The 19387-nt window shown below is 54.1% G+C and overlaps 1 protein-coding gene across 5 annotated transcripts in view; it reads left to right on the top strand.

Annotated features, from left to right (window-relative positions):
• The window catches only part of CUEDC1 (CUE domain containing 1), an 88679-nt gene that overhangs the window by 43719 nt on the left and 25573 nt on the right, over nucleotides 1-19387 (top strand). The window contains exon 1 of one of the 5 annotated variants that reach the window (XM_027519622.1): nucleotides 6993-7159. The exons of 3 other annotated variants lie outside the window; for them this stretch is intronic. The gene's annotated coding sequence lies outside the window, so the exon portion shown is untranslated. Of the gene's footprint in view, nucleotides 1-6992; nucleotides 7160-18355; nucleotides 18864-19387 lie in introns of those variants that run through there. One more of the 5 variants, XM_027519624.1, reaches the window with a different exon arrangement.

Below are 19387 nucleotides of genomic sequence, written 5' to 3'. Positions count from 1 at the left end.
TGGACCATAAAGAAGGCTGAGCACTGAAGAATTGATGCTTTTGAATTGTGATGCTGGAAAAGACTCTTGAGAGTCCCTTGGACTGCAAGGAGATCCAACGAGTCCATCCTAAAGGAAATCAGTCCTGAGTGTTCATTGGAAGGACTGATGTTGAAGCTGAAACTCCAATACTTTGGCCACCTGATGCGAAGAGGTGACTCATTGGAAAAGACCCTGATGCTGGGAAAGATTGAAGGTGGGAGGAGAAGGGGATGACAGAGGATGAGATGGCTGGATGGCATCACCGACTCAATAGTCATGAGTTTGGGTAAACTCCGAGAGTTGGTGATGGACAGGGAGGCCTGGTGTGCTGCAGTCCATGGGGTCACAAAGAGTTGGACACGACTGAGCAACTGAACTAAACTGAAGTGAAGAAAGAAACGGCAGGCACAGAATTCCACTACCACCCAGGACGACTATTGATTCATGGGCATATTTCCTTCTGCTCCTTTTTCCTACACATCTTGCCTTTACGTAGCTGAAAGCATACCCTATGTATCAGTTTGCATCCTGCATCCTTTGTTTAACAAAATATCATCAGCATTTCCTGACATTCTCTGAGGCTGTCTATCTTTATTGTGAGAGGAGGGCCAGAAGATGAGCAGGGCGGTGCTGGTAAGGAAGCAGTGACTCCAGCTCAGGGAGAAAAGGAAGCTTGCTCCATGAACTTCAGATAGTGGGGAAGTCTGCAGTTACACAACCTGGGTTTGTCAACTCATAAATTACAGGGAAAGAAGGGATGAAGGGGAAACCTGTAGATTAAAATAGACATTAAAGACAGCTTGCAGGACTTAAGTATAGTGTCCAGGCATGTACTTTTGAGGGTCAAGAAATGCAAGAAGGTGATTACCACACTAGCAGTGTGTAGTCCACAGAGAGGGCGTTGGAGCGGCTGGTAGAGTTTCGTTTCTTGACATGAATGGTTGCAAGGTGTTTGCCTTGTGATACTTCGTCAGACTTACATGCATTCTGTGCAGTTCTTTGTATCTGCTTGATTGTTTATTTTCGGCTGTGCTGGGTCTCCAGCGCGGCACGGGCTTTCTCTGGCTGCAGTAAGCAGGGGCTGCTCTTGGCCGCGGTGTGCGACTTCTCGTCATGGTGGCTTGGCTCATCGCGGAGCAGGGGCTCGAAGCCATACAGGCTTCAGTAGTTGTGCTAGCAGGGCTTAAGCTGCCCTGCAGCGTGTAGGATCCCACCTGACCAGGGGTTGAGCCAGTGTCCCTCGCGTGGGCGGACAGACTCCTAACCACCGGACCACCAGGAAAGTCCTCTGTTTTATATTTTTTTAAAGGTTGGAAGGAAAAAGGAACTTGTTCGGGAATCCGTGCGGCAGAGCTCGTTTCAGAAGCCCTGTTCACAGGTCCTCCCTTGGGCCTCATGTCCACCTGTTCCCACCCTGTGGGGGTTGCCTTCTTACCCCGCTCCCAGCCCCAGCCCCCTGTCTGCAGCTTGCAGGAAAACCTGCAGATCGACAGCTCATTTTGTTTGACTTTCGGGGCCAAAGCTGAAATAGCCTTGGGAAAGAACGGTGATGCCCCTTTGACTCAAATGGGGACATTTTTGAGGAGATTGGTTAGTCAGAAGTGAAGATATCTCAGCCATTTTCCATTGCCATGTGCAAGGGTGGGAGGTGCCTGGACCTCTTTCTCTCTTTCTGGTTAGTGCAGAGAGACAGGCTCTAGTGCCCAGGTTCTGTGTTTTCAGAATCCCTTTCTGTTCATTTCCTTGGCCTCGCCCTTTGGGTTCCTGGAAAGGATGTTTTTTCCTTTTAATGAGCACCATCCCTCCCTCTCCCCTTACCACACACATACCCCCTGCCTCAGTTCAGTTCATTCGTTCAGTCGTGTCCAACTCTATGCGACCCCATGGACTGCAGCACACCAGGCCTCCCTGTCCATCACCAACTCCCAGAGCTTGCTCAATCCCATGTCCATTGAGTCGGTGATGTCATCCAACCATCTCATCCTCTATCATCCCCTTCTCCTCCCGCCTTCAATCTTTCCCAGCATCAGGGTCTTTTCCAATGAGTCAATTCTTCGTATTAGGTGGCCAAAGTATTGGAGTTTTAGCTTCAACTTCAGTCCTTCCAAAGAACACCCAGGACTGATCTCCTTTAGGATGGACTGGTTGGATCTCCTTGCAGTCCAAGGGACTCTCAAGAGTTTTCTCCAACATCACAGTTCAAAAGCATCAATTCTTCTGTGCTCAGCTTTCTTTTACAGTCCAACTCTCACATCCATACCCCCTGCCTCAGCTACCCTCTACCTCTGGTTCCTTCTCATTGCTCTGAAGAAGCCCAAAGAGGCAGAGCCAGGGCCACCAATATGGCACACCCAGGAGAGGGGCCAGTGGATGAGCCCTGCTAATGCCAAGCACCCACTTCGCCCTGGAGAGCCCAGGGTCCTGCAGGTGCTGACTCCAGACTTGGGCTCCTTGCCAGACTCCTGCTTCTCCCTGCCTGGGCGTCAGATCTCACCATGGGAACCGGGCCAAAGTTTTGATCTTGGATGAGGCCACAGCCACCAGCAGGGAGAGGGACTAGTGCTCACCCTAGCCCTGCCTTCCCAGGAGAAAGGGGTCTTTGCACTTACCTGCCCCCTTCCCAGGAGGATGTGGAAAGCCTTTTCCATCGGGGAATCAATTGTTCACCGTCCTTGGTCTCCCCAGATAATTGTAACAATGCCCCCCCAGTTACAGGACACCAGGGCTTCCTGCTTCTCTTAGGTTCTGGAACAGCACTGTCTGATAGAACTTCTGTGATGTTAGAAATGTTCTAATGTGTGTGCTGTGCCTTGTGATGGCTGTTCAGCACTTGAAATGTGGTAGTGTGACTGAGGAACTGAATTTCTAATTAATTAATTTACTTATTTATGTGGCCGCATTGGGTCTTAGTTGTGGCATGTGGGATCTTTTCACTTGTGCCATGCAAATCCTGACTTACTTGCATTGCGCGAATCTTAGCTGCAGTATTGTGGGCTGCAGTTCCCTGATCAGGGATCAAAGCTGGGCCCCCTGCATTGGGAACGTGGAGTCTTAGCCACTGGACCACCAGGGAAGTCCCTTACTTAATTTTAAATAATGTACATTTATCTTGCCACACGGTGACTAGTGGCTGCCTTCTTGGGCAGTACAGTTCTGGAAGGAGGGGGTGTCTGAGAAGGCTGTAAGCGGCCAGGCCAAGGTGTTTCAGAACCTCTGGCTCCCCTTTCGTCTCTGCGAACGTATGCACACAGGACACATTTCAGGAAGGCCCTGGAGGCGGTATCTTTTTATAGCAAAGTCTGCTGGTTAAATAGTCTTATCTCAAGTGAGGCAGAGCTGCCATTGACCATAAATGTGCCCCACATGTGACTTCTGTATGTCCTTGTACACCTGGAAGTAAGGGCGGCTGAGACCTCAGGAACCAGGCACCTGAGTCTGGATTCAGTGGTCAGAGGCCACAGACCCTGGTTTCCCACCGCGCTGCCCGTGCTCCCCGCTGCCCCTCCCTTTTGGGAAGAAAGAACTCGGTGTGGGTGGACGCCCGGCAGCTGGTAGAGAGCGCTCCTGTGAGCCACCGGTGGCAGGGGGCAGGGTGGAGGTGGCAGCCCACGCGGGCAGTTTTGATCTTATTTCCTGTTCTGAACAGCTCAAGTAAGAGGGATCTTTGTCTTTCTTCAGAAGGTGGGGATGAGGAACAGCTTTTAATTTCTTGTTTAGTTGCTGTTTGGTTGCTAAGTTGTGTCCGACTCTGCGACCCCATGGACTGCAGCGTGCCAGGCTTCCCTGTCTTTCACCATCTCTCTGGAGTTTTATATATGGGTATATTTTTTGAGTGAGGAGTGAAGCTGCATCAAGGTCTTAACCAGCTGATCTGGTCCCCTTATCCCCACTTTGCCCCCAGTTTCCTACCGCCTAGTGTGCGCTGAGAGTCGGACACAACTGAGCGACTTCACTTTCACTTTTCACTTTCATGCATTGGAGAAGGAAATGGCAACCCACTCCAGTATTCTTGCCTGGAGAATCCCAGGGACGGGGGCACTTGGTGGGCTGCCGTCTACGGGGTTGCAGAGTCGGACACAACTGAAGCGACTTAGCAGCAGCAGCAGCAGCAGTGTATCATAACTTGACTATTCCAAATGTGCCACGGAACGTCCCTGCATGGCCACCTCTCCACCACCCCCAGCCCTGTGGCATGTGTGATTCTGGAGACCATGTGAACAGTCCCCATCAACAGGGCTGTCATTGTCCCCTGGCCCACGCCGTGCAGATGGGGACAGAGCCCCTCTGTGTAGGCAGGATTTCCTGGGCTGATAGCCCTCTCTCTGCACAGCCCGAGGAGTGCCCCCTTCTGCCTGGTGACTCGCAGTCTCTTCTGCAACCCAGTGCCTCGTCCTGCCTGATTTGCATCTTTATTTATTGTCATTGCAGTAAAATGCACATAACATAAAATTTACCATTTTAACTATCTTTAAGTGGCAGTTCAGTGGCATTCAGTATTCAGACAATATTGTGTAGTCCTCACCATTGTCCATTTCTAGAACTTGATCATCATCCCAAACAGAAACTCGGTGCCCATTAAACAGTATCTCTCCATTCTCCTGTTTCCTCAGCTCCTGGGAAATTCTTCTGGTTTCTGTCTCCAGGAATCTGCCTGTTCTAGGTACCTCCTAAAGTGGAGTCATATAGCGTTTGTCCTTTTGTGTCTGGCTTATATTATGTTTTCAGGGTCCATCCATGTTATAGCATGTATCAGAATTTCATGCCTTTTTTGTGGCTGAGTTCCATGGTTCCGTATGTATAGTCTATATTTCGTTCATCCATTCATCTGGTGACGGACACCCGGCTTGTTTCTACCTTTGGGCTGTTGTGAATGCTGTTGCTATCAACACTGGCGTTCAGATACCTGAATCTCTGCTTTTGGTTCTTCGGGGAGAATACCTGGGAGCAGAACAGCTGGATCATATGATAATTCTGGGTTTAACTTTTCGAGGAGCTACCAAACCATTTTCTGCAGCAGCTGCACGTTCTATGTTGCAACGTATCTTTAAAAAAAATTCTTAATTTGGGGGACTTCCCTGGCGGTCCAGTGCTCGAGAGTCTACCTGCCAGTGCAGGGGACATGGGTTCAACCCCTGGCCCAGGAAGATCCCACATGCCCATGAGCCACAGCTACTGAGGCCATGGCCCTAGAGCCCGTTCTCTGTGGTACGAGACGCCACCGCTGTGAGAAACCCAGGCACTGCATCTCGAGAGTAGCCCCTGCTTGCTGCAGCTGGAGAAGGCCCGAGTGCAGCAGTGAAGACCCAGCACCGCTGAAAGGAAATAAATGAGTGGTTTTTTAAAAAATGAAACAAACAAAAAAAATTCTTAATTTTTAACTATAAAAACAATGCATGTTTGTTAAAAAAAAAAGCAAATTCAAAGGATGCAGAGATGCATGAAGTAGTCAGCAAACCCCTCGTGCAACCCTACTTCTTAGACAACTGCTTCTTAGTGCTGGGTGTGTATTCACTTGGTGGCCTCCAACTTGCTGTGCATTTCAAATAACAAGCATGCACTCTGACACTTGGATAAAAATGCTGCAGGGGACACCTGGCCCTGCCGCTTGGCTTTTTCATGTCATCTGGCCTGGAGGTCTGTGCTGCCTGCCTCTCCATTTTTCCAAGGCACCTTGTGTCGTGTTCAGTTCCTGGGTATCAAGAGACAATTCCCACAAGCCCTCTGCACTCACAGCTTTGCACACACAGGTAACCATCTCACCAGATGGGAGATGCAAGCTGACCTTGGCACTGGGAAGGCCGTGCAACCCCAAATCACCTTCCCCATCAGTCTTGGCTTTTCCTCAGTTGCTCTACACTCGAGGAAGCTAAAATAGCTGAGCTGCAAGCTGCTTGGTGAAGGAGGGCCACCCACCTGCCCTGCTCAAGCTGCAGCCTGGCCAGGCACATCCTCCCCTCTGGGAATTCCAGGAGTCAGCCTCCTCTGAAGTGAGGAAGTAACTTAGAACTGGGCAGAGAAGTGAGCTGCGTGGAAGTGAGTTGCGTATGTGTGTCCAGGCTCTGGTAACATGGGGTGGGCGGGGTTTCTCTTTGGGGCTCCAAGGGGGAGCCTGCGGGGCCTCAAGGCATGCAGTCCCCTCACACACTTGGCAAGACCCAGCCGAGGCCAGCCTGCCTTTTGCCAGCACCTTTTTCTGCAGAGCCCCAGGCAGCTGGGGGGAGAGTACAAAGAGGCCTGGAAAATCCATAAACTGCATAATCAGCCCCTGCATCTTGGCCGCTTGACTCTGTTTATTGCTTCCTGTCCCCGAAAGCCCTTTCCAAACAGACTGGGCTTTGAGGGGGGTGAGCCGGACCTGGTGGGTGGCCTGCCCCTGCCAGACGTCAGGGAGCAGGCGGCTTCCCTAAACAAGCTGGCTCCTTTCCACTTCTCGCTGCCACCCCCAAGGGAACGGGTTGTCTAAGAGCACGAGAGGGCCCCCCAAGAGGAGGGCCATCTCCCCAGAGGGCTGTTTTCTTTCTAATTGACAAAGGACAAGGGTCTCATTTCTACCAATTTCCTTGAGGGCCTGGAGGTTAAGTTCTAATGAGGTGCAGGAGGGGCGCAGGGTAAACCCTTAGCCTCTGACTGACCCCTTCAAGGTGGGGAGGGGAGAAGGGGTCTGTTCCTCAGGATCTAGGGATGAATGGTACTTTTCCAGGGACACGAAGGCTCAGTGAAAGCCATTTTATTCTTATTTGTATTACATTTTGGGGGGGGTGCCACTCAGCTTGAGGGACCTTGGTTCCCCAGCCAGGGATTGAACCCATGCCCTCAGCAGTGAAAGCACAGCATCCTAACCACTGGACCACTGGGGAGTTCCTTGTGTCATGTTAACCTTTTTAAAGTCAGATTTCTCCCTGTTGATTAACTTTCCTCTCTTCCTCTCTCCTCCCCAGCCTTCGTCCTCCCTGTCCTAGAGTTAATTGATTCGCTTCGCCGCCTTTCCCACTCTGCTGGTGGCGGAGATGTGACTTGCAGGGAAGAGCTGACACCTCGAAACATTTACCTGGATATTCACGGTGGAGGGCGCCCTGGAGGGCTGTTTGCTGTGCTTTCCTGGATTCTGGGAGATACTCGCGTGGTTGGAGAAGGGATGGTGTGTTTTGGAAGAGGGGCGTATAGGGAGGTGGTCTCCCCGAGCTGGGGCTGCCCCTCCAAGCTGGATGTGGGGGGCATTGTCCCCCTCCGACCTGGGGTTCCTGCTGTGCTGGGATCAGAGGCCCGAGATCCCCACCTCCCCCTCTGCTGCCTGTCTGCATCCTCCTGGCCTTAGAAGCCCCGATGTACCCCTGGTGGCTCAGATGGTAAAGAACCTGCCTGCAATGCAGGAGACCAGGATTCAGTCCCTGGGTTGGGAAGATCCCCTGGAGGAGGGCATATCAACCCACTCCAGTATTGCCTGGAGGATCCCATGGATGGAGGAGCCTGGCAGGCTGCAGTCCATGGGGCCGCAGAGAGTTAGACATGACTGAGCGACTAACACTTTCATCCCTGCTGGAAGGCCTCTCTGATTGAAAAAGCCGAGGAATGAGTGAGCCTGTGCTCTCTGTGTGGACCTGCCGTGTCTGAGGGCTGTGGGTCGGCTTGTATTTTTCCACAGGGTCCGGGGCCGTCTCAGCAGACTTTCCACGTGGGACCTCTGTGTGTCTGAGCCTGTGCTTCTGGTTGTGCAATTCTGAGCCTGCCCCACCCTCCCCGCTCCTTCCTGAAAGTGAAATGCTACAGTCCTTGCTCAAGAACAAAGGCCCAGAGCTCAGCCCTGCATGTTAATGATTTTGAGCGTGGCCACTTCCTCCTCCCGGGCCTGACTCACTCACGCTGCCCAGGGTGGTTGGGATGGAAACCCAACTTGAAGAGCCCAGAGCCAGACAGGGGGGTCCTGCTGGGTGTGGGAGCCGGAGCAGGGCAGGGTCCCCGCCGGCCCTCGACGCCTGCGGGCGGGGGCACCTGTGGCAGGCAGGCCATGCCCACTCAGCTCGGAGCTGCGGGGCCCCCGCTTGTTTTCTTTCTCCCCGCTCCCAGCCAGTGCACATAGCGCTTCTCTCTTGCTCTGGGGTGACGCCACGTTCCTAGCCCTTCTGGAGCCCGTTTCCCCCTTTGCCCCATGCAAGGCTCCCCATTACAAGTGGGGTGACCGTGTGGTGAGCACTTGGGAACCTGGGCTGTGGGGTAGCATCCTGACCCCGCCACTTCCTGGCTGTGGGGCTCAGGCAGGTTGTCCGCAGGATAACGCCTCCTACCTGGTAGGGTTGTGGTGAGGATGTGGTGGAGGTGGAGTGCCCAGCACCGTGCCAGGTGAGCCCCCGCTCTCAGGCACAGGCCCAGCCTAGAGCCTGGCCGAATGGAGAGGGCTCCCCCAGCCCTGGAGACCGCCAAGTGCCATGCACATGGAAAGCACCGTCGTTTGGGGGCAGTCAGCATATTCAGAGTGAGAGAATGATCTATTTTTAAGGGCTGGGATCGGCAGTCATGGGCTACAGTTCACAGATGTTTCCCACTGGGGAAGCCGGCTCTTCACTCTTGCCTTTCCTGTCAGTCTTTTCTCTCTGGTTTGCACATGCACACAGGTTTCCCCTACACAGAGGTCGCTTGAGTCTGAAATCATCCCGTGTCTGTGGGCTGCAGCTCTGATAAGCCCCATGGCTCCTCGGTCAAGGATTCAGAAACCTCGAAGGCTGACGCAGTCATGCCTGCCACCGGCCAGCAGTGCCTGAGCACTGGCTGAACACCTCGTGGTGTTTCCACAGCGCGCATCGAGGAGCCATGGGACTAGGGGATGTCCAGCTGCTTTTGAAAGGTCCCAGCGATTGCTGGACTTGCCCCACTGTCGCCTCGCACCCTTAAAGTCTGGCTGACTCGCAACCCACCTGTAGGCTGGGGCCATTCTGGCTACGCCCTCTCTCCCACCCAGCCCTCACACCCATCCTCTGCTGGGAGAAAGGGTCCACGCGTCTCCGGCTCTCAGCTCCTCAGGAGGGACAGAGCGGCTGCAAGTTTGGGCTTGTGGGGTGATTTGGCAGAGCCTTTGTTTGATGACTGTTGATCGAGCCCAGGTGTGCGGACCTAATGTTTACAGAATCCTGGTTGACTCAGGCTGGAATGAAGAAAATGGATATTCAGGGGAGTAGGGAGGTGGCACTGGGTAATCCAAAAGCCATTTGTTTAGGGCTTGGAGCCAGAGATAAGTAAGGTATTTTTGCAGATCTCCCTAAATCAGCCAGACAGGAATTCTTTTTAATGTGTTCCCACAGTGTACATTGGTGGCTCCAGGGACTGAACAGTCCATGAAACTCAGCTCAACAGTCCATGAAACTCAGGACCATCTGGAGACTCAGGGCAGACACGGAGGATGCCAAGAATGAAAGGGATCTTGGAGACCCATGCCCATTTTTCAGACGGGAATCTGAAAGCAAGGTCACTTGGCTGGTTCCTAATGGAGCTGAGATCAGAATCCAGGGCTCCAAACTGTAAGGGAGTGGTCTTCACACTTTCCTGGTCGTTAGAATGATCTGGGGATCCTGTGAATATGCAGATTCCCAGGCTGTCTCCCCAGAAATCCTGATTTAACAGTGAGGTGGAGAATAGGTGTTTTCACAAACCGCTCGGAAGACTCTGGTGAAGGTGGTCTCGGCCATCCTCTGAGTTGCGTTGCTCTAAAGCAAAGAGCATTTGCTTCTTAGACTGGTAGAGAAGTACCTTTGTGCTGCCCAGAGCCGTGTGAGCAGGTCAGCAGCAGTGCAGGGAGCAGGTGGAGATGCACACGGCTCTGGGTAAACCCAGGCTTGAAAGCTGGTAGCAAGTCACTGGTGTGTCAGAAGATGTGACAGGCTCACGCTCTCTCTCCTGGAAGGCCATGCCATCTGGATGTGGTACGGCCCTGGACAGCCTTTAGGTCACACGCTCCTCCTTGTCCCTGTCTGCAAACTGGCTCTGATCATGGTAGAAGATAATGATCTGCAGGACTAGATTACTGTGAGGATTAGCATGAGGCATGGAAACCCAGCCCAGCACTCGGTAAATGGCAGGTTCCCTCATTACTAATTGCTGGGGGAGGGAGGCAGGGCAGGCCTCTGCCTAATGTCTTCATAGAATGGGCTTCTGCTGGGGATTTCCTCTGAGGACAGGCGTTCTAATTCTGCAGCTTCAGAAAGGGGACAGGTCCTTCCAGCCCCAGGGTCCCCAGGATGCAGCCACCCACTTCTGCAGAGCAGCCATCGTAGTGGTACCTAGCATAGGGATGCCTTTCTCTGGCACCCCTCTCCCGCCCCCTACTCCCACTCACGTCCTTGCATCTCTGGGAAGTTTCAGTGATGGGTGAGGTCAGACTGAATAGGGACTGCTTCTCTCCATTTTCTGGAGCTGGAGACTGAGGCCCTCGGAGGCAAAGAAGGCTGGTTCTGTGACCCCTGCCCCTGCCTGTGCGAGGACCAGAACTCCCAGCCCCAGCAGGCTGAGGTCCGTGCCTGGACTCCCTTCCAGGAGCCGGTCCTGCAGGGAACCAGGAAGCCGCTGCCTCAGTCAGGGCGTGCCACTTCCCTGTTCTATTCTGGCCAGATTGGCTGCAGAGCAGGTCAGCCCGACCTCTCCCCTAATCATTGGTGCACCTGATGCTGTGCAAACCGTGCTGGGCATGGTTGGGGAAGAGAGGAGGGCCTCATCTGGCCCCGCTGTCAGCCTGGGGAAGGGAGGGATTTGCAGCGTGGGGCCGTGGGAAGGCTGAGGGTGCGTGTGCTCAGGGCCTGTTAGCATGTGTGTAGGACAGCGTGGCTGGAAAAACACAGCTTCCGAGTTGGGCGAAGAGGGGAGTGGGTGGCGTGCCGGGGCTGCGGGGGAAGTTCGGGGAAATCTAAAGGAGTGTGGCCCTACATTTGTGGCATCCTTTCAGTAGTGAATGCTTTGCCGGAGCTGGTGTGTGCGGCACACTCAGGCATGTGAGCTGTGTGTTGGTGTGCTGGGTGCACACACACACACAGGGAGAGAGTGCTGACCCAGGAGGCCACGATCTGGGTTCAGATCACAGCTCTGTGGCCACTGAGCTCAGACCTTGGGAAACACACACACACACACACACACACACACACCCGTCAACACACACACGCACAGATCCCAGCTCTGTGGCCACTGAGCTTGGACCTGGGCAACACATACACACACACACACACACACACACACACCCCCCATCTGGCAGGGAGAACATGGACACACACACACACAGACAGACAGAGACACACACACACACACCGTCAGCACACACATACACCGCCCCCGTCAACACACACACAGATCCCAGCTCTGTGGCCACTGAGCTCAGACCTTGGGCAATACACACACGTACACCCTGTCTGGCAGGGAGAACACGGCCTTTCTTCCTGCCTTCCTAATCCTGGCATCTCTGGAGGGCATGTGCGGGCCCGCGGGTATGTGGCATGGAGCAGCGTGGGTCAGGGACGGCTGGCAGCTGGCCTCTGGGCGCCCCGCTGAGGGGGTGGGAGTGAGGGGAGGGGGCCGCCCATGGCTGGGAGAGGAGCTAGCCTGGTAATGGCTCTAAACAATCCCATCTGCCGCCCAGCCGCTGGAATTTCTGACGGTGTCCACCGCCCGCCGAGGGGGCCATGGCCCTCCCCCTGCAGCTGCCGCCGGCTCTTTTGAAGCCGGGCCCTCCCCAGGCCTCTGCTCCCCTGCCCTGGGTCTGCATTCCTTGGCTGCCGGAGGCGCACTTCTGAGAAGGGCCCCCGCTGCCCGGCCCAGGCCCTCTGCGGGGGCCAGGCCCCGTCAGACCCACCCTGCCCCCAGCAGCAGCTGGAGGCTCCACACAGGGCTCCCGGAGCACCCCAACTCTGAGTACTGCCTTCTGCTGCATGCTCCCCTCGTCCCCACAATCAGGACTGGATTCAGGATCGCGACCCCGGGTCTGACTCCTAGGCCAGGCTCTGGAAACAGACCCTCTTATGTACCCCGAGACTGAGGGTGCGTGATGTCCCACAGGATCAGGGGTACAGGTGTCCCCAGTCCACACTCGAAGACACACGCTCAGAGCAGTGCCGCTCACCCAGGCAGCGGGGACCAGGGTGGAAGCCGGGCTTGGCCCCGAGTGAAGCTTACCCTGAACCCCTGTGGTCTTACCCAGACTCAGCGTCAGTAAAACCCAGCGTGTGGTTTTCCCTCTACGAGGAGCTTCCTGGCTAGGCCCGACCCTGCGCTGCCCCCGGGAAGGGGGCCCACACTGCGGTCTGACCTCTGAAGTGACTGCAGCAGCAGCCATCACCTTGCCCCTGGAGGGAAAGGTTTTGCTCCCCGCAGCTCCACCAGGAGGTGGGCGGTGCCTGTACCTGGAAGCGGGGCTCAGGGGAGCGAGTGGGAGCAGCCTGGTTCCCACCAAGGCAGGACTTGGAGGGGCTTGCCCAGAGAGTCCAGGCAGGAAAGACTGGGTTGGGATGTGGAGGATTACAAAAGTTTTGAAACCCTGGAGGCTCTGTGGTTTGCTTTTTCCTTAAGATGTTTTCCCTATCATCATTCAGTGTTTGTTTGGCTTAGTTTTTTAGAATCCGAGAACAGTGTAAGGCGGGGGTTCCGAAGCGCATGGACTCTGGGGACAGGTGGTTTGGATTCACATTTTGGCTCTGTCACTGACTCTGACGCCACATAAGTTATTTAAACTCTCCTGGTCTTCATTTGGGCTTCCCAGGTAGCATTAGTGGTAAAGACCCTGCCTGCCGGTACAGGAGATGTAAAAGATGGCAATTTGATCCCTGGGTCGGGAAGATCCCCTGGAGGAGGGCATGGCCACCCCCTCCATTACTCTTGCCTGCAGAATCCCATGGACAGAGGAGCCTCATGGGCTGCAGTTCATGGGGTTGCAGAGTCAGACATGACTGAGACGACTTAGCACAGCACACACAGTCTCAGCTTATCTGTACAATGAGGATAATAATTGCTTTACTGTGAGACTTTGATAAGATCATGCATGCCACGTGCTTAGAAAGTGGCAGCAGTAAGTATTCACAGATATTTACTGTAGCTATTATTAAAAAGTCACGTCCATTGTAGACAATATGTATATGAAAAAGGAACAGACAATATCACCGCAGTGCCATCACTTTGATATTATTTATTATTTTACTTATCTATTATTTATGGCTGTGCTGGGTCTTCATTTCTGCGTGCAGGCTTTCTCTAGTTGTGGCGAGTGGGGCGACTCTCTGGTTGCAATGCGTTGGCTTCTCCTTGCAGTGGCTTCTCTCGTTGCGGAGTGCGGGGTCTAGGCAAACAGGCTTTAGTAATTGCGGTGCATGGGCTCGGTAGTTGCAGCTCTGGGGCTTTAGAGCACTGGCTCAGTAGTTACGAAGCATGCGCCTAGTTGTCCCATGGATGTGGGATCCTCCTGGACAGACCAGGGATCAAACTTGTGGTCCCCGCGTCGGCAGGCTGACTCTTCAACACAGAGGCACCAGGGAAGCCCTCTGCCTATTTTATTTTTAAATCAATGAGCATGAATAAAAATTTGAAAGATGCAAAAGGATTTACAGAGAAAAGTTTCCTTGACCTGTCTCTCGTGACCTAATTCTCCCCAGTGAAAACCCACATTATCGATTTCTTAAGAATTTCTTTTGGATGGAGAAGAAAATGGCAACCCACTCCAATAATCTTGCCTGGAAAACACCATGGACGGAGGAGCCTGGCAGGCTACAGTCCGTGGGATCACAAGAGTCAGACACGAATTAGCAACTAAACCATCCACCACTACAGAGTGAACATATGCCTAAAGATAATATGTGAAAAGGATATTTGCCATATACTAGCTAGTTTTTTGGTGGGAGGGTGGGAGTCAAGGAAGACTTGGGGTTATTTTTTCATCAACTTCCATTCTATACTTATTTATAATGGTCATTATTTTTACTAATACTGTAAAACTATGAAAATGAATAAAATACTAAAAGTTTCATAAAAAAAAAAAAAAAGAATTTCTTTTGGAGCCCACTCCCTCACCCTCTCCATATGACAGACATGCGTGTGTGCTAAGTCACTTCAGTCGTGTCAGACTCTTTGTGGCACTATAGCCTGCTAGGCTCCTCTGTCCATGGGATTCTCCAGGCAAGAATACTCGGGATCAAACCTGGGTCTCCTGCATTGCAGGCGGGCTGGCTCGGATGGTAAAGAGTCTGCCTGCAATGCAGGAGACCTGAGTTCTATTCCTAAGTTAGGAAGATCCCCTGGAAAAGGAAATGGGACCCCACTGCAGTATTCTTGCCTGGAGAATCCCATGGACAAAGGAGCCTGGTGGGCTACAGTCCTTGGGTCACAAAGAGTCAGACATGACTAAGCAAGTAACGCTTTCTTTACGACTCGTGCCACCTGGGGAGCCCATGTATAGACATACACATACCATAAGGCACTAGAGGACAGAGAAATACACTTTCTGTTCTGTGCCCCGCCTTGTTTCCCTAAGCAGTAGGTCTTGGGCACAGAGATACCTCATTTTTGTTTACCATTGTATGGTGGTGGTGGGGGGGGTTTAATCAATAAGCTGTATCCGACTCTCACAATTCCATGGGCTGTAGCCTGCTGGGCTCCTCTGTCCAGGGGAATTCTCCAGGCAAGAATTCTGGAGTGGGTTGCCTTTTCCTTCTCCAGGGGATCTTCCTGACCCAGGAATCAAACCCGGGTCTCCTGCACTGCAGGCAGATTCTTTACCGACTGAGCTATGAGGGAAGCCTTATGGTGTTCCATTAAATATGTTATGCGAATCCCATAGAAATGGAATTCATGGATCAGTGGGGGAGGGATGCGAAGTGTGTGTTAGTGTGGGGAAGAGGGCCCTCTGCTGCTCTCAGCGCCCCTCCCTGATCTTGGCTCCTTGGCAGGTGTAGATCCTGAATTGTGTGGCATCACTGACCCAGGGGCCAGTGATCCCAGGGGCCCAGAGGCATCTCTCGTTCCCGCCCAGGCCTCGGGGCTCAGCCCCAGCCCTTGCAGGCCCAGCCTACGGAGGGGCCTCCTCCTGCCTGAAGGGGAGCTCTTTCCCGAGGAGCTGGCCCCAGGCCGGCCCAGCCTCACCGCCTTACACCTGAGCTGGCTGCCAGTGCCCCTTTCTCCCAGCTTGAGCTGCTGCAGTTGGTCCCAGGCACAGACACAATCCTGCCAGCCCAGAGGGGCTCCCCGAGACTGCAACCCCTGGGCGGGGCCCTGGGGAGCAGCCTCCCGTCTGTCCACTGAGGGCGGATCTCTAGTGTCTTGGCTGAGCTGATGGCGTTTGTTGATGGAGAGAGGGACTGTTATGGAAATAGTCCTGGCCAGTTCAGGTGGAGATGGAAAGCATTTGGTTGCCCAGGCAACGGACAACCTTGGCGGAGTGGGAAAAAGGTTTATGTAAGGAAATTGCCGTGGTTCTCTCTCGTCTGGTAAGCTTTGCCTGCAGACTCCTTCCTCTTCCCTTCTCCCCTGGACAGGAGCGCCAGGGGCAATTCTGCCCCATGAGGACTCCACTCAGTTCATACTTGCTGAGTTTTTGCCGGGGGGTGATGGGGCTGGGGGGGCCCTGGCCCTGTGCACAGCTCTGGGAATGCAGAGGGCGGTCAGGCCTGATGGTGTGAGACTGTCAGATCTGGAGTCAGATCTCCTGGGTTCACACATCATTTTGGCCACTCGGCTGTGTGACCTTAAGCAAGTTCCTCGACTCCTCTGTGCCTCACTTTTCTCTCTATAAAGTAGAAATAGCATTGGTAACATGTACCTTTCAGGGCTGTAGAGGGGATGAAAAGTCATTAGCTTGCATAAGACCCTTGGAATAGTGGTTGGTGCATAAAGAAGCAAGTGGTAAGTGCTATGTTATCATTGCTATTACTACCATCATTCTACTAAGATGACCCAAGCAAATGACATGTCACTCGTGCCCCGGGGGGGCTTCGTCTTGAATCTTTTCAACTGGAAGGCAGAGTTGACTTCTTGGCCCTTTGACAGTGGCCAAGCCCAGTCTTTGGGCCTCTGAAACAAACATGAACAACGGTGTCCTTAGAACTGAGGCTCTGGGGCCAATCCTTTCATAGGGGAGGGATTTTATTAAAGTCCTTTGAAACATCTCACCCTCATTTTTTTTTTCTTGCAGAGATTTCTTTAAAGTTTTATTTATTTGGTTAGTTATTTTTGGCTGTTCTGGGTCTTCGCTGCTGCGCACGGGCTTTCTCTAGTTGCAGCCGTCCGGCTGCTCCTCACGGTGGTACTCAGGCTTCTTATGACTTCCTTGGTTTCGGAGCCCAGGCTTTAGGTGCAATGTAGGATCTTCCCAGACCAGGGATGGAACCAGTGTCCCCTGCATTTCAAGGCAGACTCTTAACCACTGGACCACCAGGGAAGCCCCTCCTATAGATTTTTAAAAGATATTTTTGGGGGGAGGCAGATTTTTTTTTTTATACCCCAGGCTTAGATTGGACTGAATGGTGGGGGATGGCCCAAAGAGGTAAGTGGCTAACCTGAGGTCACACAGCCAGGCGTGGCAGAACTGAGTCTGTCTCTCCCCTTCTTCCCCGACCTCTTCCGCTCAGGTCTAGCCTGGCCTCCGTTTCCCGATGGCTGTGCTGAGGGTCCCCCCTGCCCTTTCCTGACACCCCCTCCCCCGGGAGTGGGCACAGGTGTGGCTCCCCAGCAGCTCCGTGCGCCTCGGGAAAGAGGCTGGCTTTGTTGTGGGCCCAGCAGCTGGGGCCATTTGAGTTTCCATTAAGCTGTTTCCGCGCCTTGGGCGGGAGCAGGAGGCTCGGCATTTAAAGGTCACCCGGCTTTTGAAGCTGCGATGACATTAATAGCTTGGGAAGAAAACAAGCCTGTACGGGGCCGGAGGACAAGGAGACTCTGTTAGGGCTGCCACCTCCCCACCCCCCGCGCCGGGCACTCACACACACATACACACTCGGACACTCACACACACAGCCCCTGACAGCCTCTCTCTGTCTCTTGTCCCCCCTTTCCTTTCTCCCGCTTTGGGGCCTCTCCAGCTCAGAAACCAAGAAGCTTGGGCAGACTTCCCTGCACCCTGCCCCCGCCACGTCCGAGGTGACAATTTTAAGGGGACACAGATGCCCTGGGCCCAGCGGTCTTTCATGAACGCAGCCGTCACCCACTTGAGGTTTCCCCAGGACTTAGCCACGGTTACACAAGCATCCCAGGGATCATATGACCTCATTCCGGCCCTGCTGGCCTTTGCAGCCTGGATTCCTAATGAGACAAACTAAGCCTGGGCCTGGTCTTCTCATACAGGAAATGGAATGGCTGGCAAGCAGGGTGTACCTTGCGTGCCAGTTCTCATCACTTGGTGGGGGCTTGTCCAGAGCGCCAGGATGAACAGGCTTCTGAGGCCGAGTGGGTTGCAGAGGGCAGTGCCTCGATGGATTAGTGATGTCTGCCTCGGATGCCAGGTAGAAGTGAGTGGCATGTGTGCCTTATGTTTCCCACCTCGAGAATAAATTGGCCTGAAACCCTCCCCGTCTTATATTCTGAGACCTCTGGGGCAGTGGGGGCTCTCCCGTCCCGTTTAATCATGAGGGAGTCGGGGTGGAGCCGATCCTCTGGTCCCTGGGGAGAAGCCGCTCCGTGTCTCCTTTCCTGGGAGCAGCTGTGGCCCGAGCCCTCGGACACCACCTAGTGGCCTGGCACTGCGGGGCCGTTGGGCTGGGCCCAGATCTTATTAGGCAAGAAGGGACAGTGCGTCCCTCTGACGGCTGCGATCACAGCAGCTCAGACAGATCACAAGATCTGGCCTGTCCCTCGGCCCTGGGGGTTTTCAGAGAAGAGAGCTGGGGGTGTGCAGGGACACGGCCGGCCTCAGGTAGTCGCTCCAGAATGACAGAATGACCCCTCGGTGGGGGGGTGGGGGGTGGGGGGTGATGCAGAACAGTGCTCGCCACAGGGGCCTCTGGCGTCCCAGCCCTGCACCTCCTGTGCCAACCACTGCCTTTTGGGATTGAGTCCTGGCCCTCCCAGGAGGCAGTAGAATTTCAATTCAGGTCTTGGAGGGGAGTCAGTCTCCTGCCCTCTGGAGCCATCGTTGGCTTGGAAAGAAGACCAGCCTGCCATCTGCCTGGTGTGCCAGGGAGGAGGCCCTCAGGCCAAGTGGTAGGGGCGCAGGTACCTGAACTGCGTCTCGGGGCTGCCCTGGCCTCGGTCGCTTCGTCCGTGAGGTGGGGCAATCCTGCACACGTGGAAGAGAACGGGCTTTGGAAATGAAGAAAGCACCCCGTCCCCACCACTGCGATGAGCTGGGGGAGGAAGACGGGACGAGAACCCACAGTTGCTGCGCTCCCAACTTCTTTCCTTCCTGTCTTTACTGTGCACCTGATAAGTTATGTAGGAGATGCTGTTGGACATTCGTGTGGAGGCAGCCGGTCGGCCATGCAGGTGTGGGGTTGAAGGGTGTGTTCCTGGGAGACTTCACGGCAAGAGAAATTTGGGAGGCAACATTCGGCATGTTGTTATTCAGTTGCTCAGTCGTGTCGGACTCTCTGCGACCCTGGGCACCGCAGCAGGCCAGGCCTCCCTGTCTCCCACCATCTCTCGGAGTTTGCCCAAGTTCATGTCCATTGCATTGGTGATGCCATCCGGCCCTCTCATCCTCTGACGCCCTCTTCTCCTTCTGCCCTCAGTCTTTCCCAGCATCAAGGACTTTTCCAGTTTGGCATGTAGATAGTATTTAATGATGTGGGACTAGATAAGATCACTCAAGGTGTAAGTGGAACTCTGGAAAAGGGCCACGACCAGGGCCGGAGGTCACAGCATCCTGTCTCGTCAGGTGCTCCCTGTCTTCAGTTACCCATGTAAGTTCTATCACAACACCCCTTCCACGTAGGTGTGTGTGATCTCAACTTTGACACACGAGGAAGCTGAGGTTTAGAGAAGTGAAGTGATTTCTTGAAGTCACACAGCCTTTCCAGGACCAGGCAGAAGTGGGACCAGGATTCTGGCTCCTGGACTCTCCCCTCCCCGACATGGGCCCTACCTGGCCCTGCAGGAGACTCGCTGGGATGACCTTGGGTGAAGTCAGGAGAATGACTCGGGCAGCTGGCCCACCTCCCTGGGCCAGGCCTGGAGTGACTCAGGCCTTGGCTGTCTGCACACGCTTGGAGGGAAGCTTGGCTGCCTGCCGCCCCTGCCAGGCCTTGGGGTTCCTCTCTGGGGAGGCTGGATGGCCTGGCTCCCCAGGGCCTGGGGGAGGACAGGTGTGGGGTTCTTCTCCCAGTCCCCAGGTTGCTCACAAGCTGTGAGTTCAGGCGAGCTTTTGAGCCGGCCTCCAAGGTGTCTAACGGGCTCAGCAGGTTTGACTCACTTCCTTTTTCAGCAG

This window comes from Bos indicus x Bos taurus, chromosome 19, assembly GCF_003369695.1.
Source record: "Bos indicus x Bos taurus breed Angus x Brahman F1 hybrid chromosome 19, Bos_hybrid_MaternalHap_v2.0, whole genome shotgun sequence".
In the NCBI taxonomy this organism is placed as follows: domain Eukaryota; kingdom Metazoa; phylum Chordata; class Mammalia; order Artiodactyla; family Bovidae; genus Bos; species Bos indicus x Bos taurus.
This window is presented reverse-complemented; position numbering and strand designations above follow the sequence as displayed.